The sequence below is a fragment of the Podarcis vaucheri genome (genome assembly GCF_965113315.1).
Source record: "Podarcis vaucheri genome assembly, chromosome: 10".
In the NCBI taxonomy this organism is placed as follows: Eukaryota; Metazoa; Chordata; class Lepidosauria; order Squamata; family Lacertidae; genus Podarcis; species Podarcis vaucheri.
In genome coordinates, this window is record NC_138748.1 from 39,725,648 (window position 1) to 39,753,462 (window position 27,815).

Below are 27,815 nucleotides of genomic sequence, written 5' to 3' on the forward strand. Positions count from 1 at the left end.
ATCAACAACAATTCTTATTTCTCCTCTGCAGACACAAGGCTGATTTCCTCATTATGTCTTGATCAGTTAAACTCACTAGAAAATTATGTTAATATGTCAGTTTCGTATCATATACCTGTCATTTGTGATGAAAGAAGCTGGTAATCATCACATTTGGAGGAGGTCCAGATTGTAATATTTCCTTCTTCACAGAACCTCAAGCAGAAGTATATTGTTGCATGACACCCAGTCTCTGGACGATGCAAAATTCCATGGGTTTCCAGGCTCTTTTGAAGGGTTTGGTTTCCTTGGAATGAGGGACAGTTGAGATTGTGGTATCTTTATGATACATGGCTTGTTTACACAAATATACAACCTGAGCCTACAATAGAGGGGCTTGCAGCATTGACACCCCAAGAAGTTATTGCTTTTCCCATAGCTGCAGGATCGATTCAAACAGGAATTGGGCACGGCTCTGTCTCTCCCAGCTGCCCATCCTGCAACTTGCTGCTTCTCGCTTCTAGCTCTCTCACACAACTCCCAACCCTGTCCTTTGTCTTTCTAACTACCCGTGAGTTCAGGGCAGGGGGCCCATCCATTTTCTCTTTGGCACAGAGCCACTTCCTTTGTTTCCTTAATAGTCCATCCTTAGAAAGCTATTACCCCACCAGGAAGCTAGCTTGGCTCTTCCAGGAATTGAATCTGTGCTGTATCCAGGAAGTAGAAGGGGCCTCAAGCATACCGCCTACCCTTGTCCCCAAACTCATAACAATATTTAATAGTATTTAAACTAATTATGCCTAAGGACATTTGTTGAAAGCTGCTTCTTAAATGAATTTAGACTTAAGCCCTTAATTAAAAGAAAAACTAAATATGTAATAGAATCATAGAATTGTGGAGCTGGAAGAGACCCCAAGGATCATAGCCTCTGGACCAGGAGGAAACAAGCTTGCTCTATCTTCCCTTTAGATATTTGAAGATGGCTATCATAGCTCCTCTTAATCTCCTCTTTACCAAGCTAAATATATCCAACTCCCTCAACCATTCTTAATAAGGCTTGGTTTTCACATCCTTGATCACCTTAGTCACCCTCCTCTGTACACATTCTAACTTGTTAATATCCTTCTTAACTTGTGGTGTCCAGAACTGGACACAGTATTCCAGGTGTGGTCAGAATAAAGTGGGACTGTTCCTTCTGTTGATGCAGCCTAGAATAGCATTAGTTTCTTTTCTTTTCTTTTCTTTTTTGCTGCTGCATCACATTGTTGACTCGTGTTAAGCTTGTGGTCTACTAAGACTCTGAGTTTCTTTTCATATGTACTACTTACAAGCCAGGTGCCCCCATCTTATATTTGTGCAGCTGGTTCTTCCTGCCTAAATGTAGAACTTTACATTTGTCTCTATTGAAATTCATTTATGTAGTGTGCAAGGTAGATGCTATAAACTCCTGAGATTAGTCAAAAGGTGGGAAATGGTATGTGTCTATCCCTCTCCAGTAAATTATTAAACAATTACTGCCAACCATTATTAAACCTTTTCTATCAACCATTGTTATCATAGTTGCCTGTTGTGATATTTTCATGTTGTATAGATATGCAATCTGGATTTGCATTGCTAAATTGTGTAAACAGCCATCCAGTCTCCCAGATGTTGAGAGTCCTTGAGAACAATTGCTCCCTCTCGGGTATTTGTAATGTGTGTTAAAGAAATACATAAGGGAAGGTGTAGCATGAGCATGAGAGCTCTGCCTGCTCAACATTTTTATCAGCTATGAGTTAAAGAGGAACCTTCTAAAGCCTGGAACCTCTGCAGTCATGGAGGCCACCCAAAAAACCAGGGTTCTAAAACACTTGAATAGAGCAGAGTTGATAAATGACAGAGCAGCAGAGCCAGTGCATTCATCTGCATTGTGTGCTATCCTAGTATGTTAAATTAACACACATTACTAATGCCTCTAGAAGTGTAGTAGCTACTGCCAATCTGGAAAAGCAATAAGATAAAGGAGGTCCATATTGTCATAGGGATTAGGATTTACTGGCGCTTGTTTCGCATGACAGTTGATCTTGCAAGCAGATTTAGATCAGAAGTGATATTCTTGGGAATTGACAAAGTGGCATGTTGAGCACACTGATTTGGCATGTATCTATGTGCGATAGGAGCCCTGGGGAAATGAGCACCTGCATTTTAGTCATTTTCAAAATGAAATATTGATGTGGGGCACATAAATTCAAAGATTGTATCCTCAGAGCTGAAATGTCTTTGAAAATCTGGTACCTTCTGACTAGGTAGAGGTTGACTCATATTGGAATGCTAGAATCGCCCCCCCCCCCCAATATTGTTATTTATTTTTTACATTTATACCCTGCCTTTCTATAAACTACTCAGTATGGTGTAGGTTGTGTAGCTTTGCTGATCTTTCTTGCATTTCCTTTTTACTGGCAAATGTAGGCTTCATGCCTATGCTCCTGTGCTGGAAGTATGTTTCATTGAAGCCAATGGGACTTCTGAGTAGACATGAATAAGATTGTGCCGTAAGTCTTCTAGTACTGTATTTGCTCTTTTGGTTGTATTTTTGAAATTTGTCTACCAGAATTGTGGAGGTGCTTAGAAGTCTAATCTTGAAAAGTATTTTATGGGATAAAATATTAGCACCCCCTTTAAAACAACGTTGATTGTTTTATCTAAGGTTTATATTCTGGTTCAGATTTGCAAGCACTAATCACTCAAACGAAATGCTAAAATAAGCTACTATGATTTGTGAAGGACAAAGAATTCTTTACACCTTTTTTCTCTTTTAAAGATGATGAAATATTAATCAGATTCTTCTGCAGCACATACAAAATTTAATCGCATTGTTCCCAAAGCTCATTTTTGAAAGCTTATTCTCATGATATTATTGCCTGGAGCTAAATCAATGTTCACATGAGAGATTTGGTAAAATGAAACTTGTATATACAATAGATTCACAAGGCTTTTCTATTTTTATTATCTGCCTCCAAATATCTCTCATTTTTTCTTAGTGGGTAAGCTGGCTCTAATGCATAAACATTGCAGTTAGCGAGTGAACCATACATTTTCCAGAGCCCCCTTAACTGTCTAGTTTCTTTTTAAAGGGTTGATATAAAAAAGCTATGCTTCTAAGCAGTTTTGTGAATATTTTAATGAGCACTTTTAGAGATGATCAAGCCTGGATATATTCTCAGTAATATAATGCATGTCAGCTCTTCCCAAATAATGTCTGGTTGTAATTTTAATGAAAGTTCCAGCTATTTATTATCCTATCTATAGGCTATTAACAACCCAATACATAAGTCACAGAACCAAATGAGATATCCAGCGGCTAACACAGTTAGGCCTGTAAATCAGGAGGAGTCACTCAAAACTGAGTTGCGTTCTTAAAACATATTTATCTGTACTATGAAGAGCTGTGTTTATCTGGGTGGCGGGGAGCTGCTGGCAGTAATTGGCTGAGCTGCTGTGATGTCATGGGAAATTCCAGTTGCTGAAGCAATAAAGATATGAGTTTTGCCATAGTTATTCACATTTGGGAAACTCTTCTTAGACCATTGTACATGAGGTCACCATGCACAGAACCACAAAACAGAACCCCAAAATTATTAAATGGGACTGGATATTTTGATTGTATTATGCCAGTGGCTTAACAACTGCGCTAGTTCCATATCTATTTACAAACCCAGAGCTTTTCTAAATCAATGTAGCTTTGAACGGCTTACAACCAGGTTACCTGAAAGATTGCCTCCTCTTGCAGATGCCTTCCTAAACCTTAATAGTCCCTTTGGAGATCCTGCTTCCAACATATAACGTGAAGTGACTGTTAAGCAAAGGGCCCTTTCCATATGGCACTCTGTCTTTGGAATCACCTCACCAAGAAGAAGTTCATCTGGTGGTTTTATTCACCAAGGCTTTTGTGTTAAATCCAGAAGATTGTTTTGTGCTGTCTGTTGTGAGAGAGCTCTCTTTTATAATTTATTGTTTTAATAGTGATAATTATAGTTATTTGAAAGAAAACACATGTTAAAAACCTCTTTAAATGTGACATTTTGTGTAGATTTGTTTTATTAAATAGCACATTTATGTGGGAATGGGATAGAGCAGACTTATAGGTGAACACTTGACCGTGACATGGAGTGGAAATAAGAGTGATTTGACAGTCCTCAAAAGCAGGAAATAAAAGCTTACAGATGTATCCTTAAGCTTAAGATGTTTCTAGCTGGCACCTAAGAGACAATCACCTCGGTTGCAAATGAGGATTTCTAAAGAATTCCAGAACTGGGTTACCGCAGCTGGAAAAGTTCCCTACTTAGTTGACATCTGCCTCACCCTCTGAAGGAGAGCTCACTCAGAGAAGGGCATCGGCAGATGAAGTTAAAGTGAAGGCAGGTTGCCATAGTAGTAGATACCTTCTCAGGCATCTTATCAAAGTGTCTGCAGTTAACTAAGCTCCAGGCTTTACTTGCTACTTCCAGAGTATCCAGGCATGGCTTTATTTTCTCTTTCCGCTCTGCGACAGCAACAGTTTAAACTTTAAACACTGACTAATTTCAGTTTCAAAGCATTGCAGTTCAACTGTTTAAATGCATGTTTAATTTTTCCTGGTTAACATATGCAAATAGTTTTCTTGTTTCAACCCTTTAAATAATTGAAGGAAGTGTTGTTGTTTTAAAAAATTGTACACACACACACACACACACACACACACATCTATACACACATGCAGCACCAGACAGTCCCAGTTTATTTGAAAGCATCAACTTCAGTTACTGAAACAATGCTCAGTCTTCACATTCCTTTTAATAAGTGTGGTCTGTTAACCCTTTCTGTCTTCTAAAATGGCATTATGCTGGAGGGTTGAAAAAGTACAGTTTGGTTGTCTGTTGCTCTGAATGTATTGGTGTTAGGTGGAGGAAATGTGGAAAAATATGGAAATCTCTTTCCTATTCAAGTGGAAACTGTTTAGTGAGATTTGAGGCAGGTTCCATAAACATAATGTGGCAGATGAAGTCACAGAACCATACTTTGAAAAGTCCATTACAAATGTCTTGCAGCAATTGAACAGTGAATACTGATTTTGCGTGGTACGGCTGCAAGACAAATGACTCTGTAGTGAAAGAAAATCTAATGTTAATTAATCTTCATCAAGGTTTAGTGGATGATAGAATTTATGTGTTGTACATCTTACTGGATTGAAATTGCATGAGGAGAAGAAAGTCTGGCTATAATTCTGATGCTGCCATGTTGATTGCAAGTCATTTGGATAGGTTAACATTAAACAAATTTAATAGATTTTTAAAAAATTAAAAATCCAGCCATGCTAACAGCAAAGAGTATATTAAATCAGAGGGTATAGTTTTAAGAACTACCACTTTAAATAACTACCACTTTCAGATCCAAATTGTTGAACCTCTTCCTGTATGGTAAATTCCAATTCCTTCCAAAACAAGTTCAATACTATTATGCATTCATTACTACATTGGGGCTTATTCCCAAGTAAAGTGTGCATAGGATTTCACTCAGAACCTAACCCTGCCCAGGGGACAATTGGAAAAGCAGAGCCACATCCAAAACCCTGGGGACTCCAGCCAGTCATGGCAGAAGGTGGGAAGGCTCTGTTCTCTTCCAGCTTGAAACAGGCCCCTCACCTGAAAATAGAATGGCATAAGATACAGAAGATCCTTGTCTTACTCAGCTATGGCCCACCTGTGAAACCTTCTGTAGCCTCCTGTTTGCTTGGGTAGAGATCAGGCCATGGCGGCAGAGAAGCTCCTCCCCTCAGTGATTCTTATCTCTGTTGATGAAAGTCAACAGAGGGGTGTTTGTGCTTCAATCTAACCTCCCCCCGCCACCCACATCAGGGGTGTTAGGGTTGCTCCCATAATTTATGTAAATGGTCTGGAGTTTAGATAAATACAATTTACTTGCTAAATTTAATCTGATTTTTAAATTCTTAGGAGCACTGAGTTTATTCTCACATCATATGTCAAATGAACATGAGACGTGCAAATTGGATTTATCTGTGATCTGTTCTATCATAAAGCAGGCTTTTAAGATTCAGAAAATTCTCAGATTTTTTCTTGAGAAGACAGGATATATGGTATGTTGACTGTCTGCCGTGCCTCTCCTTTGTCTGTCTTTCGATAGCAAGTCAATAAAAATGATTAGAGTTGGCACCTCACAAAATGTACGCCCTTAAACCATGAAGCTATAATACTGTGAAGGATTTTTTCCCCTGACCTTTTCAAATTACGTCCAACCATCTGGGGAATTTCTCAGTGACTAGAGGTAATAAGGTCCAATCCTTTTTGCTAGTTGGCTTCAAATTCAGCTCCTCACAAGCCTTAATTTATCTATTCTTTTTATCTCGACCTTGGCATCTTTTCAATACTGTAATCCATGCATCTAATCTTGGTTGTGTTTCTCTTCCCACACCCCCTTCTTCCCCACTCAGGTTTTGCTGTACAATCAAACTGTGAAAACCACAGCCATGAAAGACCCTCCATTTATTGCATTCTCCAAAAATATGATATTAGCATGGGAGGCTAAGCTGGTATGTTGCCTTTTGAGAGGCGCTTGTTGAATTTAATTAGTTTTTAGATTTCATCTACAACCTGCATCTCAGTTCTTTGCCATCCTGGGTGATTTATGCTTCAGTTCCTTTCATTCTATAAAACTTTCTAAACTTAGCTGTGCTGTTGCACTCTGCGGATTATTAAGAAGTTGGGGCGAGTGGTGGTGGGGTGAATGAGTTTAAAAGTAATTTGTGTTAAATTGATTTCCCTTTAGTTATCAAATGTGATAGACACAATGGCCCGGTAAATAAGTGAGTCACCCAAGTGAAACACACAAACAGACAGCTGCTCTAGCCTTTTCTTTTTTTTAAGCTTCAATGAATAGAATAGAATAGAATAGAATAGAATAGAATAGAATAGAATAGAATAGAATAGAAACTGGAAGTTAAGAACACATTTACCCAAAAATGTACAGAAGTCCCTGGAAGTTCTTAAGATAATAAAAGCTTACTTTGTGTTTTATCTAGCAAATATTCTTACATTTCAGTTCAGAGATCTGTGCATGTAATCATCTGTCTACAGTATGTACATTGCTGATGCTAAATTAGACACCCGTTCCCACTTTGAGGCTCACTGGTCATGATGGCTGTGTTCTCCATCCAGTGCAGCATCCTGTTCGCACAGGAAACCTGCAAGTAGGTTAGGAGCTCAATGGGACTCTTCCCACTTGTGTTCCCCAGCAACTGGTATTCAGAGACACACCACCTCTGATACTAGAGAATAAAGGTAAAAAAGGTAAAGGACCCCTGGGCAGTTAAGTCCAGTCAAAGGCGACTATGGGGTGCGCCGCTCATCTCGCTTCAGGCCAAGGGAGCCGGCGTTTGTCCACAGACAGCTTTCTGGGTTACGTGGCCAGCATGACTAAAATGCTTCTGGCACGATGGGACACCGTGACAAGCGCCACAGAAATGCCATTTACCTTCCCTCCGCAGCAGTACCTATTTACCTACTTGCACTCACGTGCTTTCGAACTGCTAGGTTGGCAGAAGCTGGGACAGAGCAACAGGAGCTCACCCCGTTGCATGTTTTCGTACCACCAACCTTCTGATCAGCAAGCCCAAGAGGCCCAGTGGTTTAGGCCCCAGCATCCTTTTACCTTACTAGAGTACATTGCCATCATGCAGCCACTGATAACCTTATCGTCTATGAACTTGTCCAATCTGCTTTTAAAGTCATCCAAGATGTTGACCATTACTACATGTTGTAGTAGCTAGTTCTGAGTTCTGCCTAAACGTACTACATCTCTTGTCACCAGCATTTCCCTTAAACTTGTTTGGGCAAGACTTCAATTTTCTGAAGTAGTCCTTCGTGCCTCAAATTATTTCCTTGACTCTCCTTGTTGACCATGCTGGCATCTTCTTGGCCTTAGTTGTAACTTTGCCCAACTGTGATATACATTGTAGCTTAGCTTCTATTTATTGTGGTTTGAATAATCCTCAACCTTTTTTTTTTTTTTTTTTTGGAGGAGGAGATTTTTCTTTCTTGCTTTTCCCTTCAGCTTCCTTTTTATTAATCCCCTCAGTTTTGAATCTTTTGAAATCAAATGTGACAGGACTGGACATTCACCACCCACAAATATTGAATTCGACAGTTCTGTGGGCACTGTTTCTAATAGGTTCAACACCACTTGCATTTAATACCAGGCAAACTACTAACACCATATTGGACCCAAATATGGATACAATCCAGCAAAACATAAGCCTTTTAAAATCTGATTGATCTCAGTCAGTGAAACTGAAATCAATAGGCTTAGAAGTGTTCCGTTTGTTCCGTTTGTTTCTATTAGCACAGCCAGACATCCCTTTCATTCATCACAGCAACATCTGCATGACAAAGTTTCCATGGATTAGGCCATTGCACAGTTAGTCCTTGCTATCCGCTTGTGGTTCTTGACAGGAAATGATACACATGTGTATGTTATGTTTCCTTCACATCCTCTGTTATGAATGTGGAGAAATGATGTTGATTCAGAAAATATCTAGAAGCCCCATAATACATTCCTGTCACTGAAAATGTGAACAACCTGACTTGTTGAGCACTTGTTGAACCAGATATGTGACTCCTACTGCTTTGTCACTTATTAATGGCTTAAGAAAAAAGGGCTGTTTATTAGATCTGGATTGTGTTGAGCTCGGGTTATGGCTGACTGAGGCAGGTCAAAGCACGGCAAAAGTAGAGAGGGAACAAGATAAAATCAGTCTGTGACCAGGAAGAGCAGGATTTCCTAGCTCTGATCAAAAAGGAAGCCAGACCCAGTGGCTTTTGTAGTACTTGGAGAATGCTATGTGACTAGCTATAGCTTATTGTAATAAAGAGACTTCCGTGCTTGTGAGACATTGCTTTTCCTACATGTAACAATTACAGTGCAAATGATGACGGTGATGATGACAGGCAAAATCTAGTTGGTACAACTCTGCATTGCCTTCAGCCAATGTGATATTATACAAGTGTTGTTGTGCTCAGGACCTGCTTTTAGGATTCCCGTAGGCATCTGGTTAGCCGCTGTGAGAGTAGGATGTTGGAATCGATGGGCAATTGGCCTGATCTAGAAGGCTCTTCTGTTCTTGTGTTCTTAATTGCAGCAAAATCATGATTTCTGGAAGATGTATTCTATTCCACAGGGGTGGCACATCCCATTTTACTGCTTGAGGTAAAATAGGAAGTGCTGTCCCTCCCTGCCGCCACTACCACCTCACCTGCTGCGCTGCCTCCATCACCAGTTCTCCGTCGGCTGAAGAGGTGGCAGGGAAGCGGAGATGCCACTTTGTGGTTGGACTGGGTCTGCTACTCCAACCCTGCCAGGGACATTGGTGTGTCAAAACAGATTTGTGAGCAAACGAAGCTACCACAGGCAGTCCACTGGTCCTGGTAGCTTGAAAGAAGTGTTGTTAGCTCTGGGTCTTTGGTGCCAAGCCCTGGATCTTCTGCCCCTTCCACCCATACTTTAAAAAACAATAATAATAATAATAATAATAATAATAAATTTTTATTTATATCCCGCCCTCCCCAGCCGAAGCCGGGCTCAGGGCGGCTAACAACACTAAAAAAGTGCAACAATATAAAAACATCATAAGAATTAATTAAAATCAAAATTAATGGCAACCATAAACTAAAGTATTGTAAAGATTGCTGAAGGAGGGAGTCAGGCTGTGCCCTAACCAAAGGCCTGGTGGAACAGCTCTGTCTTGCAGGCCCTGCGGAAAGATGTCAAGTCCTGCAGGGCCCTTGTCTCTTGTGACAGAGCGTTCCACCAGGTTGGAGCCGCAGCCGAAAAAGCCCTGGCTCTAGTTGAGGCCAGCCTAACCTCTCTGTGGCCTGGGACCTTCAAGATGTTTTTATTAGAGGACCGTAAGTTCCTCTGTGGGGCATACCAGGAGAGGCGGTCCCGTAGATACGAGGGTCCTAGGCCGTATAGGGCTTTAAAGGTTAAAACCAGCACCTTAAACCTGATCCTGTACTCCACTGGGAGCCAGTGCAGCTGGTATAGCACCGGATGAATGTGATCCCGCAGCGAAGACCCCGTAAGGAGTCTCGCTGCGGCATTCTGCACCCGCTGGAGTTTCTGGGTCAGTCTCAAGGGCAGCCCCACGTAGAGCGAGTTACAATAATCCAGTCTGGAGGTGACCGTCGCGTGGATCACAGTGGCTAGGTCAGGGCGAGAGAGGTAAGGGGCCAACTGCTTAGCTTGGCGGAGATGAAAAAATGCCGCCTTTGTTATAGCTGCAATCTGCGCCTCCATAGAGAGGGAGGTATCGAAGATTGCACCCAAACTCTTAACGGACGGTGCTGGCACTAATTGCACCCCCGCAAGAGATGGGAGTTGCCCCCTCAATCCCATATCGTCCCGTCCCAGCCAGAGGACCTCTGTCTTCGAAGGATTTAACTTCAACCGGCTCCCACGTAACCATCCAGCCACAGCTTCCAAGCATCTGATCAGTGTGTCTGGGGCCGAGTCAGGATGGCCATCCATCAACAGATAGAGTTGGGTGTCATCGGCATACTGATGGCAGCCCAGCCCAAAACTCCGGACAAGCTGGGCGAGGGGGCGCATAAAGATGTTAAAAAGCATCGGGGAGAGAATCGCACCCTGAGGCACTCCACACACCAAGGAGTGGCGGGATGACAGTTCCCCCCCAAGCGCCACCCTCTGTCCCCGACCAGAGAGAAACGAGCGCAGCCATTGAAGGACTGCGCCCTGGATCCCCACGTTGGCGAGGCGGTGGTCCAAAAGTTCGTGATCGACCATGTCGAAAGCTGCTGACAGATCTAGAAGAATCAGCAGCCCCGACCCGCCTCGATCCAGCTGTCTACGGAGATCATCTGTTAGGGCGACCAGAGCCGTCTCGGTCCCATGACCAGCGCGGAAGCCGGACTGGAACAACACATTTTAATAACTTTGCTTACAGAGTAGTTGGGGACTTTGGGGGATTCCAATTCCAGTGAGATTCCATACACCTTCTCTCTTAATTTTCCCAGATGTATAGTATATATTTATGCAGACTTGTGTTATGGGTCTGTGTCCCAAGTCTTTTAAGCACCTACTAACTCCCTTGAAACTTGGTATTGTGCCCTGTGGCAGGCAGCATCTCTCCAATGATCTGAAACAGAAAATAACCCTTTCGAGGTATATTATCAGAAATCCTAGCTCTCCAATTTTCATCATGTCTACACCGCAATGTGCATGCAAACCCCATTAAACCTTTGATAGGCACCCTTATTCAGAAAGAACCACAGTCATTGCACAAAACGGGTTGCACTTTGCCAAATCTGGAGTGAAGTCATTTTTAAATTATTTTGTACTATAATTTTTAAAGGTGTCTTCCAATGGTTTAATTCATCACCTTTTATGTCAATTGGTATTGATTGCCTTGTTCAGTTAGGCATGTCCACATGTACATAATAGCGCTTCTTAGCTCATTTTTAAATTAGACCACCTACATGCTATTACTTATTCCTTTGACCTCTTGCAGCAGCACACAGGTGCTGAGACTGGGGGGGGGGGTCTATGATGTTTCACTGACACTAAAGACCAGGTACACTGTCAGCATTTCAAAACACAACATTACCTGGCACAGTTGTTAGCGACCACGCTTTAAGACTTTCATTTCGATGTAAGCTCATTTCCAAAATCATTGTCTTTCTTAATGAGCCTGATCTTTCATAAAACACAAAGAATATCATCAAGTAACCGTGTTCAAAAGGTAAATGGTCCATGTTTGCTCATGCTGTCTTCTTTCATTATAATTTCTTTATAGTCCAAAGTGTGTTACCCTGTTTTTAAAAAATGAGCATTGCCACAGAGGAAATGAAGTGTCCAATTATCTTCCTTAGCGAACCGTGACTGCAGATTTCTGTGTCTTTGTCCCCTTTTGTCTGAAGAATAAGTCTTTCCTCCACTGAGATTGCTGTAATCACGTATTTGGGTGGAATGAAATAAGATACCTGGTATCTTAGCAAGGAGGGGTCTTAGCTCAGTGGCAGAGCTTTGCAGACAGAAGGTCCATGGTTCAATTCTTTGTATGTCCAGATTTAGTTGGAAGAGAGCTTTGTAGGAAATCCTACAGAGCTGATGCCAATCAGCATAGACAGCATTGAGCGTTCCTAGGTTATAATATTCAGTATGATCATACATCGTATTTGGACCCCTCCAGCTACAGAAACAGGTGTTTTTTCCACTTGCCATGCAGTACCCATTTCCAATGCTAGGTTGAGCCCTAGAAGAAGAAGAGCATTAATAAATTTAATAAAAGAAATGGATGTGTGGGGAGCAACTTTGCTCACCTCTTAGCAGCCACAACCAGCTCCCTACATAACTTGAGCTTCTAAGGCAGAAGCTGTGACCTCCAGGCAGATTCAGCCCCAGCAACTGTTTAGAAATAAAGCAGCACTAAGTGAAAGCTAGATGGTATAAGCATGGCACATCCTGCAAGTACAGCAGCTAAAGCAGTCTCCTTCTTTGTTTAATAGCTGTCACTGCTGCTCTGCTAAAGTGTGCTGGCTTTAATTCAACACATTTGAGACTTCTTTAGCTATAATGAAATCCCATTTCTAAAATGATGTCTGCATGGGAAGTTCCTTCACTCCTTGCCCAATGCTTTCATGCTACCAGAAATGTGGTGTCCCATAAGTGTAGTGGAATGCAAGAGTCTATATAGGAAGCTGCCTTATATTGAGTCAGGCCACTGGTCAGTCCAGCTCAGGGTTATGTAAACTAAAAGGAAGCAAGTCTCCAGGATTTCAGACATAGATCTCTCTCATCCCTACCTGGAGATGCTGGGGATTTGGGGACTGAAAACTGTTATGTAGTAAGCTTAGAGCCTAGAATAATAGGCAAGTAGGATCCTAGAATGCAACAACTGATTGGCTTGCCGGAAAAGACCAATCAGGCTCCAGGAAGAAGTTAATCAGCCTATTAGGCTGGTAGGATCGTAGAATGCAACAACTGACTGGCCTGCAGGAAAAGACCAATCAGGCTCCAGGAGGGAAGCAGAATCAGCCAATCACAATGGGACTCATTGTGTAAATTATGTATATAAAAGCCTGAGGCTTGGGTGTGTGTGTGTGTGTAATTCAATCACTGTTTTACAAGCTGCAATAAAGAGCAGGAAATCACTACAGGACTCCGAGTATATTTCAAAAACCTTCTGCATGCAAAGCAGATGCTTTGCCACTCAGCTATAGCCCTTCCCCAGAGGTGCATGGCTTGCATTCAAGTGGCTGCAAGTTCAGTCCCCATCACCTCCGTTTAAAATGATTATAGGAAGCAGTACTGGGACAACTGTTCCAGGACCCAGCACCAGTGGTTGGGCTTAGTATAGGGTAGCTTTGTGTGACTGTATTAGGGGAGTGGACCTACTCAGTGGTACATACTTTGCATGTATATGCTCCCAGATTCAGAGCTCACTTAAAGAAACACATCTGCATGAGTTGATTTATAGTAAGCCCGCAACTTACATGGGGGTTATGTTCCGGGAATCACACCTAAAGCCAAAATCGTGTATAGTCAGCACTGGGTTCATTGACGGCCAGGATTGCCAAAGTCATTTTCTCTTGAACTCCACCCACTTTCTGTCCCCTTTTAATTTTTTAAATATTTATTTACACACATGTAAAGCTGAATGGGAACAAATTAATTGTGAGTACGTTGCCAGCTTACTGTATAATAGTTTTATACAACACTTCATTAAATTTGATTCTAAGGTGGTTTAAATTGCTAAAAGTACGGTATAATCCACAGTGAAATCAGATTTTAAAACTACTTCAGATACTGTGGTGAATAAAGAGCAGGTGCCATAGTAAGGCAGGTATGGAAAACTGCCTTCAGCCCAAAGATTGCATTTTCCGATGGTCAACCTTTGCCGTGGGGCACATGTCACTGGTGGGTGGGGCTAGAGGCAAAAGTGGGAGGCTGTATTTGACCCCTGGGTCTTAGGTTCCCCACCCCTGTGTTAAGGGGCTGCAAGACTCTTTTTGGGAGGTTTGAGGACCCTTGAACCAATGGTTTTACTTAGCCTTAGGTAGCCTTATATGTTCAGGTAATCAGTGCTTCCCTTGAACTACTGGGGAGATTGCTGCAAGGGCATCATCTTTCTGTGTCACATACGTGATGATGATGATGATGATGATGATGATAATAATAATACCCCACTTATCTGGCTAAGTTTCCCCAGCCGCAGCCCCTGTTTGCTATAGTCTTCCTTCACCTGTACATAATAACTTGGAATTTCGAAAAACTACTATTACACCTACAAACCTCACAACAGCACCCTTGTCGTGCCAGCACAAATACACATTGCGCAGATATTTGGGCTGCCAGATATACATCTTCTACTGCTCTTTATGTGGAACAATTTAGTCATCTTAGGACTCTGCCCCATGAGATTGGCTTGCCCATCTAATAAAAATTTACAGACACCCACTGTTTTCTACCCATAACCTAAGAATAAAAAGGCCTCTTTGCAGCAGCACGTTTGAATGTCATTGTAATGTCACCACTGTTAGCTGCATTTATGTATCTTTTTACAAGGATGTGCTTTGGGAGAAAATGCAGACAGCATCACTTATAATAGATGGCTCATTTGTAATTCTGCAAGCAATAAATCCAAAGTAATGTTATAATTTTGAATTCAGGCAAGATTTCTGGACTGTGCCACACTACTAGAGCTGTGTGTTTTTTTAACTACACATTTTTAATATTCAGAATTACATTTAAATAGTAATGCTTCAGGTAAGAACTGCCTTAATAATTTGAACTCTCCCTCCACTCTTACTTTTTTTAAAGCACCGAAGGCATTGAAACTGAACTTGAAATTATAGATGGGATTGCACATTCATTCATTCCTGCAGTTTCTGACATCTCAGTTTGAACATTGCCTTTCATACTACAATGCATGTGGGGAAGTCTAAATATATGATCCATTGATACTAATATTTTGCATTAAAGTCTTAGTATTTTATAACAAAATGTATAATTCCACTGTTGTTACAGTGATATCCTTTGTGCGTAGTAAAGTGAAGTATCCAAAACCACTTTTGCATTACTAGAGTTTAGTTTTGCAGTCAGTTATATTTGTCATTAAGTAGGATTGCCATATGTCTGGGAAAATGTGGACATGTCCTCTTTTGGGGGGCCAATGTGCCCCCCCCCCGGCAGATTTTAAAATGTACTTATGGGACCGCCTCTCCTGGTATGCCCCGTGGAGGACCTTACGGTCCCCAAATAATAATATCTTGGAGGTCCCAGGTCTCAACCAGGGCCAGGGTCTTTTCGGCTTTGGCCCCAGCCTGGTGGAACGCTCTATTGCAGGAGACCAGGGCCCTGCGGGAGTTGATATCCTTCCGCAGGGCCTGCAAGATGGAGCTGTTCTGCCTGACCTTTGGTCCAGGCCCAGTTTGACCCCCCCTCTATGGGACCCTGTAAGTTACCTCTTTGGCCCTTTTATCGGCTCATCTGGGACCAACATGGATAGCTGGCCCTGATATATACTTGAGGTTCCCGACCCCTGTGGTTGTAATTTCATGGACAGTCATTTAATTTTATCCTGATTCTAATTTTTAAGCTGTATTTTAATCAATTGTTAAAATCAATAAATCAGTAATCAGTAATCAATGAATTACTTGAGGGGGCCGCCCCCCAAAGTTGATGTGCATTGCCATTCAAATGGTGTGTGAGAGCTGTATTTTGTTATCAATTATGTGGAGCAGGGCTTGCCTTCCATATTTTATTCAAGTTGGCGCCTCTGTAACACAGCATCTCACTCCTCAGAGTTTTGGAGACCCTTAATGGAAGAGCTGTTTAGCTAAATGATGCAAGTTGGCTTTGTCTGAAAATTCTGCGCAGCAGAATCATTAAATGAACATGAGCATAGAAAGTTTACATTCATGAAATGATCTTAACATCCTTTCGCCAAGGCATCCTGGATTAAAACTACATTGAAGTGCTTAGCAGTTTAAGGAATTAGTATTTTAATTGCATTGTTTAACCAATTAACTCAGCCTCAGTGTTTAATAATGTATTATAGGAAATAGTAAGTGAGACTTGTGGGCATAGGGCGGTATATAAATTCAATAAATAATTATGATAATAAGTCCAATAACTGGTATTTTTTTTCTCCTTCTTTGCTGTGTTATAGTATTCCATTTGTTCTAAGTATATATTTACTTGCATACATGGATCTAGAGAGAAATCAGAGGCAATTATTACCAACAGATAATGCTAAAAAACTTACTACTAAGAAATTCTAGAATATATATATATAAAATCCTAGAAAATTAATAATAACAACAGAGCTAAATTTTCGGATTCGGAGTCTGAGCTGTTAATGAAAATCCAAACCTAGCCATCCATACACCTATTCAGGAAATTTACTTGTTTTTTTAGCTGCATCTCTATTGTCTGGTGCTATTTCCGAAGATTAGTCCATCCAATCATCATAATCAGTCATCTATTTTCCTACAGCAAAAAAGAAAATATTTCTTTATTTTTTTTATTGAAAATACTGTTTTATCGAACAAAAAGAAAATTATGTTTGCATTGGCAAACAGACAACAACAAAACCTTAAGAGATTTGCTTGGCATTGCAAATTAATAGCGAAAAAGAGAAGAATTATAATTAGAAAGGGAAATAACTTTCCTTTTTCATATACTTTGTGTGTCTGGGGGGGGGAGTGTGTGTGTGTGTGTTCTTAGAAAATAATGCAATTCAGGCTGAGGAGAATTACCGCCTAGCAGATTCTATTTATCTGTAGCTTAAAAAGCAGCTGCGTTTTTCTAAAAACCAATGAATGTGGCAGTCCTACTTAAAGGTAGAAGAAAAAGAACACCCCTTGTTTTGTAATAAGGGGATTTTCAATTTAAAAGCGAGAGAGGGCCTGTTGTGTGAAGTATGGTTATTACATTCATTGTATTCTATCTCACCCACCAGGAGGCTAATAATGAAGGAGTCAGTAAAGGAGGCCAGTGCCATGGGGGTTATCTCACAGTCCCAGATGATGGCTAAGGTGAAGAAGGCAGAATCGCTTTTGGATGACATTCAGGTCTGAATGATGGTTTAGAGAAGAAAAGGCTATTCTTCCCAAGGTAAACAGTCCATTTCATCTGTCGGCTGTATATATTGGTCTAAAATATGTTTATATAGATATCTGTAAAATTTACTTTTATCACTTTCAGGTTTTTTTCTTTCCGTGTGACAGTGAGCTTTCCGCAATGTATTTCTGAGACAAAAGATGCACTACGGACTCAGCCACACCTAAAGGGAAGCTTTGAAAGAATTGCCAGGTTCACTTTTAATAATGAGATAAAAAATTGCCCACATGGAGTCAGCAGAAAATGAACCAGTGGCAGGCCTGCTGCAAATAATTCCAGCAAGGGCCAAGAGACTAGTTGAAAAATGACTTCATGAGGTGAATATCCTTAGTTCTTACTTACGGTTTTGTAACCATGCAATCATTTTCTCTTTTAGGAGCCATGAATGAAAGCGTATTTCAGCACAAGCGCATCTCCACGCTAAATGGCCCTCTGAACATTTGTCATTTGTGTTGAGTCCGTTGACAGACCAGCTATCCTTATTGCTGTTATTTATGACAACTAGTTTAATATATGTAAATAAGCACAAATAGCCGTCAAAAGGCTCCCAGAGTGGGAGACGTAATAAATGTGTGTGTCTGAAGCATCTATGTGAATGTGTGTCCGTGTCTTTGTTTGTCTCCTTGCTTCCTTGTGGCAATTTTGTCATCCTTTGTAGCTTACATTTTTCAAAGGGAGATGCTTAGAGATGCACATTGTGGTTTCAATTCTTCCTAAAACAAGTTAAATATATGAACATATTTAACTTGGGTTCTGTAACTAAACTTTAATTTCCCATACATGTATGCTTAAGACGACACAACTGGCATACATGGTGATATGTTAAGCATTACTCTCTGGGCCCCTCCAACAAATGAATAATCAGTTTTCAGTGCAAACTAAGCTTGAGAATCAATCTGTCATTGGATCGTAGCCACTTTTGCTTTATTTTGCCCCATAAACAAACACATAATCAAAAGAAGTTTTCTGAAATATCTAACCCCAAACCCTTTTGTCAGTGCTATTCATTTTCTTTTTTTCTTTTATCAGACATGCAGCCTTCCCTTTTAAAAAATGGAAAAAATTGGAGTCTGGGCTTCCTCCCTGCTGAACGTCCTGTAGCTCTTTGCTTCCTCCTTTTCATTTCAGGCTGTCAGCCAACAAGGGAGTGCAGCTGAGACAAACAATTTCCTTCTTCCACAAATAAAGGCTGCCATGCAATGCAAAAAGCACTGAAAGAAAACTTTCAACCCAAGGCTGTGTTTCTTAAGAAGACTCCCAAGAATGAAAGGATTGATCTGGCCCCTAGCCAATTTTGTTACGTGAATTTTGTTTGGCTAAGCAAGAGCACAATAGTGGGGGGAGGAAAAAAACCCCTCTACTCCTCTCCTTCCTACCTTGCCAAAAAAAAAGTTTCATGACTCTGTTTCCCACATATCGGAGCCATGTGATATCACCATGCCAACCTAGCATTAATCTTCCCCAAAATGGCTGTTCCAAAAGAAACAAGGCCGCAGCTTAACTTGCAACGCCCTGAAATTCAAAGCTGAATTAGGAACAGTGGGCATAATTAGGCCAAACTTTAACCATGTCCTGCTGATTTCGATGAAAAAGTTAATTATGTGCTTCTGTTTCTCCTGTTTATATCAAAGGGTTTAGAAGTACTTAACTTGGACTGGATTTGGCCCATTTTCCCTCTTATTTTCAAAAGACTGGTTGTCAAAAGAAGATAGGCAAGAATTTTTTTTAAAGCACAGGGACTCTATCATCTGTAGTCTCACAGAACTAGCAATGTGCAACAATCACTGGGCATAAGGCAGTTGCGTATCCCCATCATAAAAAAGACACATCCATCCAATTGACTGGGTTACAGATGAACATCACAATAAAGGTGCAGATGTATAGGCAGATGGGCATTGCAATCCTCATAGAGTGAGCACAAGGAGACTTATTTCCTGTTGGATTGAGTCAGCTACGAAAGGGAGAGATGATTAAGGCTGCTTGAGTTCTGTATGTCAACATACATGAAGCGGCATATAACATAATTGAACATGCTTGTTTTGTATTGATATTAGTATTATAGTATATTTTTATCCCAATATGATACTGTATTTGTTGCCATTGCCCCCACAACCTAAGAGATAAAAAGGGAAATGAGTAGCTATTTACATTTTAATATATGTCATTTAAAACTCACCTAAAACACACTGGAAGGTTTGGGAGTGCATTAATCTGGACCCAATTAGCGTCTTTTTGTCCCTCAAAAGTGCAACCTGAGATTAATGAATATAAACTAGAGTTTCATATACAGTTTTTAAATCATTTGCATGTTTTATGCATGATAATTTAATTTATTTATGCACCTCCTTTCATTTATGGGTTTCACTTATGCTAAGCATAGGGTGCTAGAAAAGAATAGGTTTGATAGGAAGCCAGAGAATAGTAATAGGTAAATAAAATAGAGGAGGCTTTCAGTGGTAATCATTAGCTGCAAATTAAAATTAATCCTAACATCAGGTGTTTTTTTTTGTTAAGGTTCACATTAGCTATTTTCTTTATCATATTGATTTTAGCCTTGTGTGGCATATCAGATATTCTTTAGTTTATGAACAAATGTGGAAGCAAATTTATTTTCAAAAGGTTTTGAATTTGTGATAGGTTCTCTTATTGACAATTCAATGACCCTAGAGACTTGTGTTTCAATTTGGCCAATTAGTGGGAATATGAAGACTAGTAATTTCATCTATGTAATACTGTACTGTACTGCATTCGTCCCAGGTCCTATGGATTCCTAGCTTGATTTGGAAATAACAGTACATGATCATTTCTTCACTGGCTGATAGAAATGTGACTGTGGGTAGGTGGTAGATTAAGTCTGGTTTGGGATATATTTAGATCCAGAGAAAGGTTTGCCTTTCAGTTTGTGGCCTTGAGTTTTGCAGCACTGGTACTGACATCACCATATTACCAGCTCCCTGTTAATCTGAGATGCTTTACTGTGCCTATAGTGATGTTGTCTGTTCTCACCCCAACCCTGAAAGCAAATGGCAACATCAGGAAAATACAGTGGGGAAGGCTGAAAGGATTCTTAAAAGTTTCCAAGGCAATGTTCATAGTTCCCTTGTCTTTTGTACGTGTTCAAAGATGTCTGTTCCAGTGCTATTTTCTGTGGTGTCCTGTCTATTCAGTGGATTCAATGGCTGTGTGTTGTGACTGTCCCCACAATCTGTTTAGCTAGCAACCTCTCTGAAGTCTAAATTGCTGTTAATTTGTGATGTAACCATTGTGGAGTGTGTGTTTTTTAATCATTGAAATGCAGTTTTAAAATGTTGAGCAATGTAGCATGAAATTCTCAGTTAGTTTGGAAATGGTTGTGAAATCATGTGAAGAAAATCAGTATTGCTTCTGATCAAGATAAATTCACTTTAGTGTTTTATGGCTTTTTATTCCTATGTGATAGTAATAAAGTCTCATGTAGGGATGGAAGCCATGAAATACATTGTGAAAAATCATCAACTAAGATGAGCCATCAGAATAGAATTGTAGTAGCAGAGCTGCTAACGATTATTGGAAAATGATGTAGTATGTTGTGTTGTTGACTTCCACGCTTCCACTGTTTCTTCATTGCCTCACCCTTAGAGTTTGAAGGATAAGGGAGCTAGTTTCTCACAAGATAATTCATCTTTTGAGCCAGCATCCAAGTCTTATCTTTTAATACATTTTTTATTTTTTTTGTTATTAAATACAACACTGTGCATGAAACACTGAATTATGTGAGCTATAAAATAAGCAAAACAAATTAAATTCTATTGCTTTATGAGGAGGTCCAGGTTTCTTTACTCCCATACTCAGGAAATGATCCTCTAAACCAGAAGACAAGCTTTAGTCTCAATATTGTGCGCTGGCATGTTTTTTTTGCTCAAAGCGTGTGCTGTTCCTTTTCCTTTCTTGACATGAATTCTGGGAAACTTGCAGGCTGATCCATTAGGACAGATGGGGAACTACCCAACCAACCTCAGTCTGCCCATAACCATCCCTCACCTGCCTGTCAGGGGCTGCCACTGGCTGTCAGTTTCCTCCCCCTTAATCTCAGTGTTCCCCTTGTAGAACTCTGTCCATAATTGGCTCTCATTCCACCTACTGTTGACCTCCCTGCCTTCTGCTCTGTTAGACCCAGTGTACATTAGTCACCACTGTGGACTAGTATAGTTGTGGGGCAGGGGAGCAGTGCCATGGGAAGCAGTTGACAACCACATTTCTGTGCTCCTTTACAAACATGATTGCAGTGATATGGTACCTCAGCCATGCCACCGGGGCTTCTACACTGCCAAGAGTCTGCCTGGATACACTCTATTTACTCAGCATCATCAGCCTTCTGTATATCATTTTCTTTTTTTCTTGGTTATTCTGATCATGATGTATTTGGGGGACTATTAAGCAACAGTGTTACAGTGCTATCATTTATTTTATTTTATTTTTGCATCTATTATTTCTCTGTCTTTCCTCCCCCCAAAGTTAAATTTAATAAAACTCACTTTTATCATTTTCTGTTCCTCTTAAAAACAACAAATCTGACTTTCTCTTTTATCTCCACATCTCTTTCCATAGTTGACTGTTCTGATGATGCAGCCCCAACAAGAGAAATAAGGGTTTTCCACTGCATGGCACACACAATTTAGGATGAAGTTAAATGACAAGCTGAATGCATGATTACGATTGCATGTCATGGAGAGGTCCTAATCTGCATCAGAACTGGGGCATGGGAGAGAAACTGCCAAGGACATAAATAACAGCTCCCTTCTTTTGGGGGGTGGGGAAGCTACTAATCAGGACAATAACATGGGAGGAAATAACATCACAGTCTCAACTCAGATAAGGGCTTCCTATAACTTCAGTCACATCTGTTGCCTAAGGTTTGTCCCTTAGATTAATTTTAAAGTATCACTTGTTTGAATAAAACAATTCTGAACCACAGTCTGAGATTGATCTGAACCACAGTCTGAGATTGATCACTGTATGAACGACACCTTGTTTTACACATTTATTGGATGAGATTTGATAGCAAAGTACTCTGGGGGAATCATGATTGCAATAGCCATAAAATTGTCTTAGGAGTATGATCATGAGTCCTTTAGAGTTGCAGGGTTGATTTGAGTCCTATGAAATGCAGTGGCATTTGAGATTCTTCATGTGTCATATTCCCCATGCCTGAGGAGGCACTGGCTGTTTCTACTTAGAGACAGAAGCTCCTTCTGCAGTCAGTTTTCCCACTCCCATCCCACAATGGTGAATGTTAAACAATGACTATCTTTTCCATATCTGCAACTGCAGAGGGTCCCAGAGCTGTGGAAAGTTTTGGAGGAATGAAGATATTTCCATAAGAGTGGATTAGAAGATTTCATCCCTTTCTACTTACCTTTGTGAAACTCGAATGTGGAGATTCTCAAGCTGTTTCTTTCTTAATTTAGGGCTACTGGGTCTCAATCAAAAGCTGAGAAGAATTGCTCCTGTTCAGTGGATTGGGTTTTATTTGCAGATGAATGGATGATCTACCACAAACTCAATACCCAAGGATGCAGTCAAGAGTCTCATCTACTCAAACATTTTGCTGCTCTTCTGTGAAGTAGCCTATGTCCATAACAACTAAAACATAATGGTCCTTTGCAACTAGTACACCAACTAATTTGCACTTGGACTTTGTGGCAGAAAATCTACATGTAACAACACCTGTCCCTTAACTAGTACATGGCATCTTTATTGTGTTAAATAATGGGCATGAATACACTAGGTGGGCATGAATACACTAGGTGGACTTACCAGTGTGCAGGTGGGGAAGGGCAGGTAAGGATGGGGAAATGTGAGAAATCTCACACACTAATGTATTCTTCTGATTATTATTATTACTATTATTAATTGGTATGCCACCCTTCATCCAAAGCTCACAGCATGGTTTACAACTTAAAACCACAAAAATACATACCATGACAACACAATACCCCATACACCTCCTCACATCCCATTTCATTACTAAAAAGGATCTATCAAGCTGGTAAGGTTGAATTCTGACTGTATTAGCTGTGGAACAGTGTTTTCTACTTTGATACTTTATTGGGGAGATTAAGCTGAATGGTGGGAGATGCAGTGTGCAACTTCACAGTAGTACAACATTACAGTGGAATTCATTTCCACATCATGGGAGTGATGGGCACAAACTTAAAGGGGGTAAATTCATGGACAATAAGCTTATCTATCTATGGCTAGTAGTCATGATGGCTATAGACTATGTCCTGTATATGGCAGTATGCTGCTGAATACCAGGTCCTGGGCAGGACAATTGCTGCTGTATTCATGTCTTTCTTGTGGGTCTCCCGTAATCTAGTTCACTGTGGGAAAGTAGATGCTGGACTAGATAGGTCTTTGGTTTGATATTATGTTCTTAGGACTCAGCACATCTTTGGATTGAAAGAGGCCCAACTTTCAACAGTCTGCTACAAGTGCAACCTAAAAGGTCCTGCATATGTATGAAAACACCAAAAACAGAAATAGCATGGCAATGAATACTAGTTGAATCAGTAGCACTGTTTCCTATGTCATGACGTAAAAAATGTTTGTTTCACATAATATCAACTCGACATTGTGGAGAATGAAAAGCATTTATGCCAGTGGACTTGGTCTCACTCATACCTGAAAGCAACTTTTTTGCAAATTTTATGGAATGGCTGCATTAAAAAAATGTTTTGGAAAATGAATCCTGTACAGTAATAAATCATTGGGTTTTTATTGACAACCAGGATGGTGTAACAAAACTTTGTGAAGTGCTGTAAATTTCTAGAAAAACAATTTTACATATACCCCCAAAGCACAAAAAAATTCTCAGTATGACAGAAGCTGCTGAAAATTACCTTGCTTATCTCGTCTAATAAATTTTGCCTGTTCACTACATAATAGAGTTGTGTGTTTTTGTTTTTGTTGTTTAAACTGGTCACATCCATAAAACATCTGCTCATCACCAGTCAGAAAGTGAAGTTCAGGAATCCTAACAAAGTCGGATTCTATTTTAAATATGATTGCTTAATTTTCTAGCAAAACATATCTTACCCTTCTAAAAATCAGATGGTTCTTAATTATTTAAATGAATGAGTAAATATACAGAAATCCACTGTATCTTAAATAGGTCTACCTATTAATTTGTAAAAATTTCCTCAAGATGAATGTATTCTTTGTATGTTGAAACCAGATAATAGATTTCGAAAAACATCTGGCATGACCCCTTAAACAGAACTCTTTATCTGTGGTGGTGGTGGTGGTGGTGGTTGAGGTTGAGAGGAGTCACAGGACTATAAAGTCATACCCTCAGATTTGTGACTTTTACACCAGGTACTGAAATACTTAGCTGTTAAATTGACTCTAAGGGCCTTCTGCAAGGCTTTTGTGCTTGAACACTAAGTATGGATGGTCTTAGCCTAATTACATGCATTTCAGCTTCAGTACTGTTCAATCATAGCTTCATTCCGTCCTGTTTTAGTGGATTTTTTTTTTTAGTGTGCACAAAAGTCCACATTTAATTGTATTTTATGCACCCTTGTTATATAAAATATGCAGCTTTTTTTAAAAAAAAAACCCACAAGGTACACTTTTTGTATGCAAATGACTCTTTAATCATTCTAGTAAGAGACAGGGACAAAACTTGTGATTTCAGATGGTCAAAGCATAAACTTGGCAAATAACAGATCCATTCCACTATAATTTGACTATCAAGTTCTATAAGGTTGCATCTAGAGCACAGCTTCTTCCATGCCTGTTTAACAGTGGTAGTACTATAACAAACAGAAGAGCAATAGCCTAGGACTTTGCTAGAAAGATCACTCTTTTGAACTGTGCTCATTACACTGATCATACTCTAGCTGAGACTGCTATATGAACGAGTGCTCTTGACACTTGGAGAACCCTTGGTCTGGGAACACCTTAAGAAGTAATGCTGCACACTACAATTACATTAGGAGTGGTCTACAGGTGGTGTGAGGAATACCACATGCTTCTCTACAGGTGGTCCGATTTCACTAACACGTACAGTTATGCTTTTTTAACAGCACATATAAATGGCGACTGACTTTGAATGCTACAGGATCTTAAATCTTTTGTTCAGTGACTATGGTCCACATTTGCCATGCCTTTCCTGCTTTCCCCCTGTTGCATAGCTCTTCACTGAAAATTAGAGCAATAAATTCATGCAAATGAAATGCATAACTTAGAACAAAACACTTGCAAGTCTCATCAAGTTCAGTGTTGGATGGTATGGATACTACCTAAACAGTGTCATTTGAGGGATAACACATTCCTCTACCTGGTCTGAATTCCTGGTGTACCATTACAGCAGCATGCACTTTTCTACTCTATCCTGAAGTGAGGGCAACTCATTTCCCCCGCAGGGAGGTACAGAAGTTTCAAATGAAAGAGGAGCTTGCATCATTCTCCATTCAAATATTTCCCAGGAAGCACAAACAGAAACACTTCTCTTGCCCTTTCAACACACTGGCCTTAATCTGGAGAAAATGAATTGCCCTTAAATCTCACGGAAATCATTCAGACTGAAGTTAATGATGATTAACTATATCCCACTGATTTAAAACGAGCTTCGGCGTGCCCCCCCCCGATGGATGTCTGTATGCAATATTCAAATGCACTAAATGTCCATCTCTAGTCCAGCATCCTGTGGCCAAGGAGGTGCTTATGGGAGGCTTTCAGGCAGGACCTGAGTGCTGTGCAACATCACTCTCCCCACTTAAGACTCCCAGTAATTCCCAGCAATTAATGGAGGAAGAACACCGTCATCATGGCTAGGAATCAGTCATAACCACCTCCTCTTTCCATTTGTCTTACCTTCTTTGGAAGCCATCCAAGCTGATGGCCACCACAACTTTATTCTCTGTAGGGTTCTTTGCTCAGACTTCCCTTAAATTGTAGGTCTTGTTCCACTTTCTTTTTCCTGCAGCAACACAATTATAATAGCCAAGTGACAGAATTAGAGCGGAAGGGGGCTTGCATGCCATCAAGTCCACAGCATCCCCACAATCCACTAAAACAGTTAATCCAGAGAGAGAGAGAGAGAGAGAGAGAGAGAGAGAGAGAGAGAATTTCTCTGGGAGGATTTATTCTTGACAAATCCACACCGGCTTTTACTCATCAATATGTTGCTAATGAATACTTTTAAAAGCCCACCAGGATGGGAGGCAGTGGTTTTAGTGGAAATTGAGGTCTGCAAATGGTACGTGGTCCTTAGTCTATGGGATCAAGGGCTCTATTCATCTTGATCCTGCTTGCGAGCATTCTAACAGGTGTTCTCACTTTTGTAAGCACCCCTGTCAGAATAGCTTACAATGTCCCTTCTAGAGGCTTGCTTTTCAAAATGAAAGCTGAGCATTCAGGGACATGGGGCTGAAATATCCCTGAGAGGGCATTTCTCATCAAAATTTCATCCAGTTTGTGTACCAAAAAAATAAACAAATCTGTGTGTGAAAGATCCAGAAAAGGGAAGGTATTTTTTATGACACTGCTGAAAGTGTGTGAAAACCTGTGAGTAATTTCATCTCAGGCTTAATACTGAGGCAAAGGGAAATATGTCTGAACTGCTCACAGCCCCAGGAGGAAAAGGAATGTGCTGAGAAATTACACTATGCCCACAGTTTATGCTTGGATTTAAGAACTTTTCTCTGGCACCCAATAAAGCATTGACATAACCACAGTGCCTGTGATCAAAAGCCGCTTTGGAGATCTTTTGATTGAAAGGTGGTGGACATAAACCTTTCCAATGTATAAATAAATCACACCCATTCAGTTTGGGAAGTGACCTGGATGGATGTTTATAACCTCACGCTTTGCTTCCTCTATTCCACCATGAATACTTCAGTTTCAGGGTTGCTTCTGTAACTGTAGGAAGGCTTGAAGGAGTGGTGTAAAGGGATCAGAGCTCAGCAGATGGTAAAGAGATAAAGTCAGTAGAAACTACACAGAGATTGTCTCCACAGGTAACATATTGCCTCTCATTACTGCTACTCCTTTTCCTGGAGATTCTGCACAACAGAAGAAAATTGGTTGAGGAAATGGGCTACATCCAACTGCTATCAAAGCCAGGAAGTGGCCTAATTATGTAAATTCTGAGTATGTGCAACTGCATCCTTTTTCCAGTTCCTGGGAAAGGTTCGGATATTAAGAAAAGTTCTCGTAATGAATGCTCAGCTTGTACAATAAACAACACAAATGATTATTGTTGTTTTATTAATCACTTTCTAAACAATAATCTCAAGGCAATTTACATATGAGGTAGTTAAAACCACAAAAACAACAAATATATTTAAAACAAGGCTAAAACCTCAACAAATATACCCATTTATTCAGCTGGGGAAGCCTGTCAGAACAAAAATCTTTTCAATTGTTTCCAGAAAGTGCAGTTTAGTGGGCACCTGTGATACCTTGACAGGGATGATGTTCCACAAAACAAGAGCAGCCACCCTGAAGCCCTGCTCTGAGATTCTGCAGAGCAGATCTTAGGCTTCTGAGATATTTGGAACCTGCAGGAGACACCCCCACCCCCCCACCCCACACAGATCAAAGCAATCTACTGGCTATATACAGGATAGTGTGGTCTCTCAGATAACCTGCCCCTGAGCTGTGTAGGGCCTTATATG

General features: G+C 40.4%; 1 protein-coding gene and 1 long non-coding RNA gene across 8 annotated transcripts in view; one reads left to right on the forward strand and one right to left on the reverse strand.

The window, feature by feature from the left end:
• LOC309542183 overlaps positions 1-24,069 on the forward strand; it is a 113,317-nt gene extending 89,248 nt beyond the window's left edge. For 4 of the 7 annotated variants that reach the window (XR_014224122.1, XR_014224125.1, XR_014224127.1 and 1 more), the window contains 4 exons: positions 6,446-6,544; positions 16,991-17,145; positions 17,236-17,468; positions 21,739-24,069. This is a non-coding gene — a long non-coding RNA (uncharacterized lncRNA). The remainder of the gene's footprint in view (positions 1-6,445; positions 6,545-16,990; positions 17,146-17,235; positions 17,469-21,738) is intronic. The other 3 variants (XR_014224123.1, XR_014224126.1, XR_014224124.1) reach the window with 3 other exon arrangements.
• IKBIP (IKBKB interacting protein) overlaps positions 1-27,815 on the reverse strand; it is a 433,380-nt gene that overhangs the window by 55,629 nt on the left and 349,936 nt on the right. The window lies entirely within an intron of this gene.